The sequence below is a fragment of the Hyla sarda genome, chromosome 4, assembly GCF_029499605.1.
Source record: "Hyla sarda isolate aHylSar1 chromosome 4, aHylSar1.hap1, whole genome shotgun sequence".
Lineage (NCBI taxonomy): Eukaryota > Metazoa > Chordata > Amphibia > Anura > Hylidae > Hyla > Hyla sarda.
In genome coordinates, this window is record NC_079192.1 from 25,395,830 (window position 1) to 25,406,288 (window position 10,459).

A 10,459-nucleotide genomic window follows, 5' to 3' on the forward strand; every position below is an offset into this window, starting at 1 on the left:
GCGGGGGATTACAGCGAGTTTCCCAGCGAAAAATTTGCTGCATCTCAAACTTGCAGCGAGAAACCCACTGTAAAAGCCTCGCCCATGTGAATGTACCCTGCAGGTGCACCAGCTGTTGCAAAACCACAACTCCCAGCATGCATGGTCTGTTGCATACTGCATGCTGGGAGTTATAGTTTTGCAACAGCTGGAGGCACACAGGTTAGGAAACACTGAGTTAGAAACAGACAATGTTTCCCAACCAGTGTGTCTCCAGTTGTTGCAAAACTACAACTCCCAGCATGCCCAGACAGCTGAAGGGCATGCTGGGAGTTGTAGTTCGGCAACATCTGAAGGGCCAGATGTTGCTGAACTAAAACTCCCAGCATGCCTGGACAGTCAGTTCATGCTGGGAGTTGTAGTTTTGCAACAGCTGGAAGAGCACAGATTGGAGACCATTATACAATGGTCTCCAAACTGGGGCCCTCCAGATGTTGCAAAACTACAACTCCCAGCATGCCCAGACAGCCAAAGGCTGTAGAGGCATGCTGGGAGTTGTAGTTTTCAGACTCCTAGAAGCAGCAGTGAAGATCTTCACTGCTGCTTCTGAGGACCATGTACTTACCTGCCGGTCCCGTCGCTGCTCGTCCACGTGGCCGGTCCCGCGCTGCTCCTCGGTCCCACCGCTGGTTCGGGTAAGGCCGCCGGTCCCCGCGTGTTCCCCCACCTATGCCGCGAGCCCCGCAGCCATCGTCCCCCGTTCTGCCTGACTTCCAGGGGCGGGCAGTGCGGGGGATCTGAACTTGCACCCTAGATCACTGTGATTGGTCCACAGGGACCAATCACAGTGATCGCTGACCAGGACCATCAATGGATGGTCCTGGGGGTGAAGCAGAAGTTGTCCCCTGCTGGAAACAGCGGGACTTCTGCCAGTTAACCCGTGCGATGCTGCATTTATAAACGTCGGGATGCGCGAACGCACTGCACAACCCGGCGTTTATATATGACATTCTGCGGGAAGGGGTTAATATCTTAGTATTTTAGTATCTTAGTAAAGCTGGGCTGGCCGGTTAGGCAGGGTTTTGTTTATGAGGTTTTGTTTTTGGTTCTAGAGTATTTCTTATTTATGTTATAGCTGGTTAAGCTTGCTTTGTGTTTTGTATTTGATAAGTTTTGTATTTTTCTAATAAAAAAGAGTGTCAGCAGAGAGCACTGTGGTCAGACTGGAAAGAAATCCAAAAAGAAAATAACTTCCTCTGTAGAATACAGCAGCTGATAAGTATTGGAAGGATTAAGATTTTTAAATAGAAATAATTTACAAATCTGGCAAATTTCCCCAACCTCAAGGTTAGTGTTTAACTACTTAAGGACCTAGGGCGTATGGATACGCTTTGACGTCCTGGTACTTAAGGACCCAGGGCGTATCCATACGCCCGTGGGAATTTCAGTCCCCGCCGCGCGCCGGGCGGGGACCGGGCCGGGGTGACTGCTGATATGAATCAGCAGGCACCTCGCACAAATGCCCAGGGGGGTCATCAGACCCCCCCCCCCCCATCGGTGATCGGCGCAAATCGCAAGTGAATTCACACTTGCGATTTGCGCCGATTCCGGGTCATACGGGTCTATTGTGACCCGGTGACCCGAAATAGAAGGGAGATCGCGGTTGTCTAAGACACCCACGATCCCCCTGTAGGCATAGGAGTGAGGTGGCAGAGGTGCCACCCCTCCTATCCCTGCTATTGGTCTGCTATTGATCGTCAGAGGCGACGACCAATAGCAGACCGGAGGCGGGGGGGGTTTACTTTCGTTTTCCCCGTCCTGCCCACCCACAATAGGCGGGGCAGAACGGGGAACCGAAGGGGACCGGGCTCCGACGTCCACTTACCCGTCACGTGCTTCTGAAGAGGACGGCTCCCGGGATCCTATGGAAGCCGGTAAGTTGATCTGGAGGGCTACAGTCTGAGACTGTGGTCTCTAACTGTAGCCCTCCAGATGTTGCAAAACTACAACTCCCAGCATGCCCAGACAGCTGTTTGGGCATGCTGGAATATGTGGTTTTGCAACAGCTGGAGGGCTGCAGTTTGAGACCACTATACAGTGGTCTCTAAACTATATCCCTCCAGATCTTGCAAAACTACAACTCCTAGTATGCCCACATAGCTGTTTGTTGTCTGGGCATGCTGGGAGTTGTAGTTTTGCAACATCTGGAGGTCCACAGTTTGGAGATCAATGTGCAGTGGTCTAAAAACTGTAGCTCTCCAGATGTTGCAAAACTGCAATACCCATTATGCCCAGAAAGCAAACAGCTGTCTCGGCATGCTGGGAATTGTAGTTGGGTATCTCCAGCTGTTGCATAACTACATCTCCCAGCATGCCCTTCGGTGATTAGTACATGCTGGGAGTTGTAGTTTTGCAACAGCTGGAGGCACACTGGTTGGAAAATACTGAGTTAGGTAACAGAACCTAACTGAAGGTTTTCCAACCAGTGTGACTCCAGCTGTTGCAAAAGTACAACTCCCAGCATGCACGGTCTGTCAGTACATGCTGGGAGTTGTAGTTCTGAAACAGCTGGAGGTTTGCCCCCCCCATGTGAATGTACAGGGTACATTCACACGGACAGGTTTACAGTAAATTTCCTAATTCAAATTTTTCGCCGCAACGCAAACTCCTAGCGGGAAATTCACCGTAACACGCCAGTGTGAATGTACCCTAAAAACACTACACTACACTTGCACATAATAAAGGGTAAAACACTACATGTACACCCCCTTACACTGTCGTCCCCCCCCCCCCCCCCCAAATAAAAAATTTAAAACGTCTTGTACGGCAGGGTTTCCAAAATGGAGCCTCCAGCTGTTGCAAAACAACAGCTCCCAGCATTTCTGGACAGCCACTGACTGTCCAGGCATGCTGAGAGTTTAGCAACAGCTGGAGGCACCCTGTTTGGTAATCACTGGCGTAGAATACCCCTATGTCCACCCCTGTGCAATCCCTAATTTAGTCCTCTCTCACTTCGGAGCCCTGTCGTATTTCAAGGAAACAGTTTAGGGCCACATATGGGGTATCTCCGTACTCGGGAGAAATTGCACTACAAATTTTGGGGGTCTTTTTTTCCTTTTACAGCTTGTGAAAAGGAAAAGTTGGGGGCTACACCAGCCTGTTAGTGTAAAAAAATAAAAATGTTTACACTAACATGCTGGTGTTGCCCCATACTTTTTATTTCCACAAGCGGTAAAAGGAAAAAAAGACCCCCAAAATTTGTAACGCAATTTCTCCTGAGTACGGAAATACCCCAGATGTGAGCGTAAAATGCTCTGCGGGCTCACAACAAGGCTCAGGAATGAGAGCGCACCATGTACATTTGAGGCCTAAATTGGTGATTTGCACAGGGGTGGCTGATTGTACAGCGGTTCTGACAAAAGCAAAAAAAAAAAATTACCCATATGTGACCCCATTTTGGAAACTAAACCCCTCACCGAACGTGACAAGGGGTATAATGAGCCTGAACACCCCACAGGTGTTTGATGAATTTTCATTAAAGTTGGAAGGAAAAATGAAAAAAAAAAATTTTTTTCACTAAAATGCTGGTGTTACCCTAAATTTTTCATTTTTACAAGGGAAAATAGGAAAAAAGCCCCCCCAAATTTGTAACCCCATCTCTTCTGAGTAAGAACATACCCCATATGTGAAGTTAAAGTGCTCTGCGGGTGAACTACAATGCTCAGAAGAGAAGGAGCGCCATTGGGATTTTGTAGAGAAAATTGGTCCGGAATTGAAGGCCACATGTGTTTACAAAGCCCCCATAGTGCCAGAACAATGGACCCCCTACACATGTGACCCCATTTTGGAAACTACACCCCTCACGTAATGTAATAAGGGGTACATTGAGAATTTACCCCCACAGGTGTCTGACAGATTTTTGGAACAGTGGTCCGTAAAAATGAAAAATTTAATTTTTCATTTGCACAGCCCACTGTTCCAAAGAGCTGTGGGGTGTAAATACTCACTGCACCCCTTATTAAATTCTGTGAGGGGTGTAGTTTCCAAAATGGGGTCACATATGGGGGGGTCCACTGTTCTGGTACCACGGGGGGCATTGTAAACGCACATGGCCCTGACCATTCCAAACTGATTCTCTTTCCAAAAGCTCAATGGCGCTCCTCCTCTTCTGAGCATTGTAGTTCGCCAGAACTTTCACAGAAAGAAATCCGTTCACTGCGGCATCTTGGTCATTAGATCGGTCAGCCTGGTCCCAGCCGGAGTGGTTGTGGTGCAAAACTGTGCAGCTAGGAAAAAACCACCAGTAAGTGCCGGCTGCATTCACCAGCACAGAAAGCCATATATGCCAGCGGAAAGCCGCCACATAAATGCTGCACGTGCTGTATGCCGCAACTATGCAAATATATCTAGCACAGCCTGCAGCCTGTTCACACCTATTGTGAAAACATTCATTTCAGCTGGGATAACACTTGGCGTGTTTGTCATAAAAAACACCATGCTCGCTGCGGGCACATGTTAGGTTGGAATCAATAGGGTAATATGAAACACCAGACACTAATGGGGGTTTCTTCATCCTTTTATGATGTTTTTAGGCTATCAAATCTGTGGGATGCCGAGAGCATGTTTATTTTTTGGGGGGGGGGGGCATTTTCTCACAATTTTTTTTTATAGAAATCCTTCAGTCAAATGATGAAAGAAACACATGACTTGTAATGAGAAAAGCCAGAGGGAAAAAAACACCAAAGAAAAAACACTTCCTATAATAATAATAATAATAATAAAAATAATGATGATGATGATGATGATGATGATGATAATAATAATACACATTGGGACAGATGTATGAAAACCTGTGCGGAGGTCAAGTGGACCAGTTGCCCATAGCAACCAATCAGATCGCTTCTTTCACTTTTCAGAGGCCTTTTTAAAAATGAAAGAAACTACCTGATTGGTTGCTATGGGCAACTGGTCCACTTTCCACTTCCCTGGTTTTGATAAATCTCTAAGACCCCCCCCCCCCCCCCCCCCCCAGTGCTTTTAGCAAAAATAACACAAAGATAGCTGAGAAAAGAAATGAGGGGGAAGATTTTGATGTTTGTTTGTTTTTTGCAAAAAAAAACAAAAACATCAAACAAGAATTGTGTTTGTTCCTAGGCTTAGGCTGTGATTAAAAACAACATATAAATGGTGTTTTTCAAAGCCCACATTGCTTTATTTCTGGTGCTTTTTCCCCCCTTTCGACAGATGTCTGTCCAGCTATTGCAAAGCTACAACTCCCAGCATGCCCTGACAGCCGAAGGCTGAGAGTTGTAGTTTTGCAAAAGGCGGGCAGCCACAGGGGATCGGTGTTGCAGTATGTCAATCTAGGGCCATGGTGTCTGATCTTGAACTGGCAGCAGGAGCCACGACCACTTTAAATCAATGGCTGCTGGGGCGTTTGACTAGTGACATCCTTCGCTCCAGACCGCAACGTCAGGGACGTCACTCGTCAGACGTCCCGGCGGCCAGCGCTGCTCATTGAGCCTACCGGAGTAGCATTGATCTATGTAAGAAACCTATGGGCCCAGGCTGTTGGGGCCACCAAATGATATTACTTATACAGAATGTCTGGTTAGGAGAAACAAATATAACGCACCCACAGGGAGTGGCGCCATTTTAATAAAAATTGTCAAAAACCTTAGATAACAGTCATACAGAATATATTAGAAAGCTTTTTTTATTTTCAGCCAATCAGAGAGCAGCACTACTGAAATAGAACTCCCAGGAGGTAACAGCGTGTCACACATGTGATGTCATAACCATTGTCCACCAAAGAGCAGCAATGAGCAGAAATAACACGGCTCCTGTTCATTCTCCATCAGTGAGGGGCCGGTGCTGGACACTGTGTAGGGACGCGGGAATGCAAAGTCATACACATGACTGTGACTGGTAAGTATCACATTGTTGTATCCAAAAGATCTTTAGTGCAGTTCCATGTGTATTTCTATGATAAACATGTAAATAATTTATCTTTTTTTTCTTATCTTAGATGCACTATCTCCAGGACATGGAGTAGCATTTCCGGACCTACAGCAAGACGTTGGATGAAGGCATAGCCCCAGAAATAACACTGGTCCTGTTCATCAGTGAGGGGCCGGTGCTGGACACTGTGTAGGGACGCGGGAATGCAAAGTCATGCACATGACTGTGACTGGTAAGTGTTACATTGTTTTGTCCAAAAGGTCTTTATTGCAGTTCCATGTGTATTTCTATGATAAACATGTAAATAATCTATCTTTTTTTTCTTATCTTAGATGCACTATTTCCAGGACATGGAGTAGCATTTCGGGACCTACAGCAAGACGTTGGATGAAGGCACAGGCCTAGGAATCATGCACTTACACAGAAACATTTGCCCAAATTCTAGAGGTAACCTCCTTTAGTATGCCCAGAGGAAGGGCCATACAGTAGCCATGGATTCCCTACAGGTTTCCTCCCCTCTGGAGGTTTTTCCTGTCCTGAGTATTAGTTACTGTACGCTCTTTGTGAGTGATGGGAGGTTACAAAAAATCCCCTAAACAAACATTTTAATAAATTATAAATAAAGTTCCCCCTTTTTTTAAACTGTTCTTTGACTTGTTCGACTCATTTATTTATTTCTGTGTGTGAAAATAGAGTTAGCAAAACATGGATGACCAAAGCTGCTCTCCTGCACGATCTGCATAATGCGATGCGGAGAGAGGCAACTGGTGCTGGGTGGTGCAGTTTATGAGGCAAACGTACAACACCCAGCAAGTTCCATGCACAAGCCTTTTTCTGATGAATGGGACTCATGCAGGGAACTTGCTAGGGGTCATACGGTTGCAAAGGATCAACTTTTGGGTACATGAACTGTCCCTTAAAGGGGTACTCCGCCTCTAGATATCTTATCCCCTATGTAAAGGATAGGGGATAAGATGTCTGATCAAGGGGATCCTGCTGCTGGGACCCCAGCAATCTCCATGCAGCAACCAAAATTCTAAATAGTATGTTTAGCTCACTGGTTCCTGTGGCAGGATTCGTGACATCATGCCACACCCTCTTGTGACATCACACCACCTCCCATAGACATAAATGGAAAGGGCGTGGCGTGAGGTCACGACCCGCACGGGGAGAACCCAGAGTTCTAAATATATTATTTGGAACGCCGGGTGCTGCATGAAGATCGCGGGGTCCCAGTGATCAGTCATCTTTTGTCCTATCCTTAAGGTAGGGGATAAGATATCTAGGGGCGGAGTACCACTTTAAGGAATTAGAGAGTGTAGGCATGCCTTACAAGCAGGTAGAAAAAGAACAGCTGGGAGAAATGACAGGACACGAAGCAATGTTTGGCTGGGACCGATTTTGGGTGTGTTCTGGCCAATTAAAGGAGAACTATGGCAAAAATTTACTTATCCCCTATCCATGGGTTATGGGATAAGTAGCTGATCGTGGGGGGTCCACCTGCAATACCTGGGATGAGACCCGTCGCTCAGTGAGAAGCGCTCGCTGCAGACGTCAAATCTCAATTTCCCTGGACCCCCCCCTTCCTTCATGTCCACCACAGACGCCCCCAGACTGCTGTCTCTTACAGAGTTTTATGCCCAGAAATGGTTGGCTACTCACTTTGTCAGTAGATTCTCATCCTAAATATGAAGACAATCGGGGAAATGTACCTGTGGAGAGGAAATGTTGTCCAGTTGCTCTTAGCAACCAATCAGATTACTTCTTTTATTTTTCAGAGGTCTTCTCAAGAATGAAAGAAGCAATCTGATTGGTTGCTATGGGCAACCTGATGAAAACATTTTTTTTTCTTTAACAACTACAGTACTACAACTCCCATTGTAGTGTGTCTTTTCAACATGTGCCTCCTCCAACCCTGACCCTTAGGGGAGGACAGACTGACCACACTGGGGGTTGTAGTACTTTCATTTTTACAGTTCCCCTATAACTCTGCAGCTTCGGTAGAAGTATGAGGCTCAGCCTTAGAGTCAGTGTATCTGGCTGCTCCGGTGTTCTTCTATTTTACAGCCTGGACCCTTGACTAGGGGATATTATAGCTGCTAAAGCCCACCATCCACCAACCCCCAAAAGCCCCCTTTGTAACGAGGAATCCCTTACCTTAAACATGACAGACACAGTGTTGGTGGTAACAAGGCCACAGCAGCCCCTTTATTAAATATCAAACAATAAATAACAATAAAACATTGTAAGGCAACCTTGTATGAACATCATACATAACATTGAATAAAACATTCTTTTTTTTTTTTCAAAGTAAAGTTTTATTAAGGTTTTCAACATAAAAGGTAAAATGAAAATTACAACATGAGAAGTGTCAACACTGGTCAGGCAACAAAGCCCACATGGCTCAAGTAAACAAGGAGTTTGGGTCACTCAGCGAAGTTAAACATTACAGCAGTCCGAGCCTCACATCATAAATGAACTCCAGAGAACAGAGGTTGTGAGTAGCTAACAGGATTCAGAACTACGTATAAATTCGATAACTTTAGCGAAAATTCAAACATCGCCAGTAGTGAAGCAGAGAACCAGGGCAGACAAAGGAAACACAATAGCGGTAGAGGGAACTGGAAGATAGGAGAGGAGGGAGAGAGAGGAAAAGATACAGGGGGGGATAGAGGAAGGAGGGGGGGGTGTAAAAGAATCGAAGAGGGGGAGATAGGATGCAGCAGACTTAGTGTAATATGGCAGAGAGTCTTACCTGTTCGGACTGAACCTCTCCACCTGTCTAAGCAGTAAACAGCAACTGTGGGTGAGCTATTGCGGAGTTGGACAGAGGGGGATGAGCGTGCGTGGTGACAGATCCAGGTTATCATCAGTGAACTCCTGAGAGGCAACATAGGATAGCCAAGGCGACCAAACAGCATGGTATTTATCGAACTGTCGGGTAGAGTCTGCCCGGAGTTCTTCCATCCTACAAGTATAGGTAACTTCCCTCAGCCATGAGGAGTAGGTCGGGGGTAGTGGAGATTTCCAAAGGCGTGGGATCACAGCTCTAGCCGAGATAAGTAAATAGTGTGCTAAAGTGGCTGACAGACGGGGGCATGTGTAAGGGAATATGGACAGGAGGATAGGTCGTGGGTCCTTATCGATGGAAAGGGTCGTCAGCCTATTTACGGTAGATAAGACTTGTGTCCAAAACGTATTCAATGTCGGGCATGTCACCCAGATATGGGACATTGTCCCTTTTGAGTGTCCGCACCTCCAACATGCATCAGAAGCCTGTTGGAACATCTGTGCCAAAAGAGACGGCACTCTGTACCATCTCGTGATGATTTTATAGTTAGTTTCTTGTGCCTTGCATGAGATACTAGATTTGTGACAATGTAGCAGGGCACGAGACCAGTCATTGTCAGGAATAGAACATTGTAGTTCCCTTTCCCATGCCACTCGATAGAGCAGGGGAATTTCAGAGCGTTCCCCTATGATCAGGGCATAGAGAGTTCCGATTGCATGGGGGACAGGAGCGGAGAACGCACAAAGGGTTTCAAAGGGGGTCAGTTGTCTATGAAGATGGAGTGCGGCTTTGTTGGTGTTATAGAAGTGTAGAAGTTGACTATATTGGAACCTATGTATAGTTGAAGGCTGAGTTCCACCCAAAAGGTCGGAGAGGGATTTCAAGCCTGTGGGTTGCAGTAAGGAAGAGAATAGGACATAATCAGACTTTTTACGCGTTAAGAAAGTGGCAGAAGTCTGCGCTGGAGGGAAGAGCACATTGCCAAACAGGGGCATAAGGGGGCCATCCGGGAAATAGTGAGATGTATTTTTCAGGTAGGACTGATGTGCTCGCAGTATTGAATGTGTTACCGGGGGTAAATGGTCAGGTGGGTGCAAGGGGGCGGGCAGTCTTTTGGTCCACAAGGTAGACCTAGCATCCACACCACAGAGATTTCTTTCAAAGACAACCCATTGCTTAGCAGTCTGACTGTGGTAGCAGTCTAGTATTCTGGCTAATATGATCGCCTTGTAATACGATAGGCAGTCTGGCAGTGCGAGGCCACCTTCCCTCTTGCGTCTATAAAGCACCTTCCCTGCCAAGCGGGGATGTTTCTTACTCCAAACAAAGTGAGACTGCATTGCAGAGAGGTCCTTAAAGAAAGAATGGGGGATATGACAGGGGATACAGGCAAAGAGATAGAGTAAGCGGGGTAGGATGTTCATTTTAAAAATATTTACCCTGCCAATCCATGAGAAGTTTTTATTGTCCCATTTCGACAAGTCAGTTCTCAGTGTGTGGAACAATGGGGGAAAATGTAATTGAAAAGTGCTAGCCAGATCACTAGGGACTAGGATCCCAAGATATTTCAGTGATGACCTCTGCCATTTAAAAGGGTAAGTGGAAGAAATGTGAGTGATCATTTGGGAGGGCAGTGTGATATTCAAAGCTTCGCTTTTGGATGGGTTCAGTTTATAGTTACTATAAGCTGAATATTGTGCTATGGTGGAGAGGAGGGAAGGGAGGGTA

General features: G+C 46.3%; 1 long non-coding RNA gene across 1 annotated transcript; it reads left to right on the forward strand.

Moving 5' to 3' along the window:
- Nucleotides 1–1,898: 1,898 nt before the first annotated feature.
- LOC130367648 (uncharacterized) lies at nucleotides 1,899–6,577 on the forward strand. The gene is made up of 4 exons (XR_008892132.1): nucleotides 1,899–1,913; nucleotides 5,706–5,907; nucleotides 6,008–6,172; nucleotides 6,273–6,577. It is a non-coding gene; the product is annotated as an uncharacterized LOC130367648 (long non-coding RNA).
- Nucleotides 6,578–10,459: the final 3,882 nt, after the last annotated feature.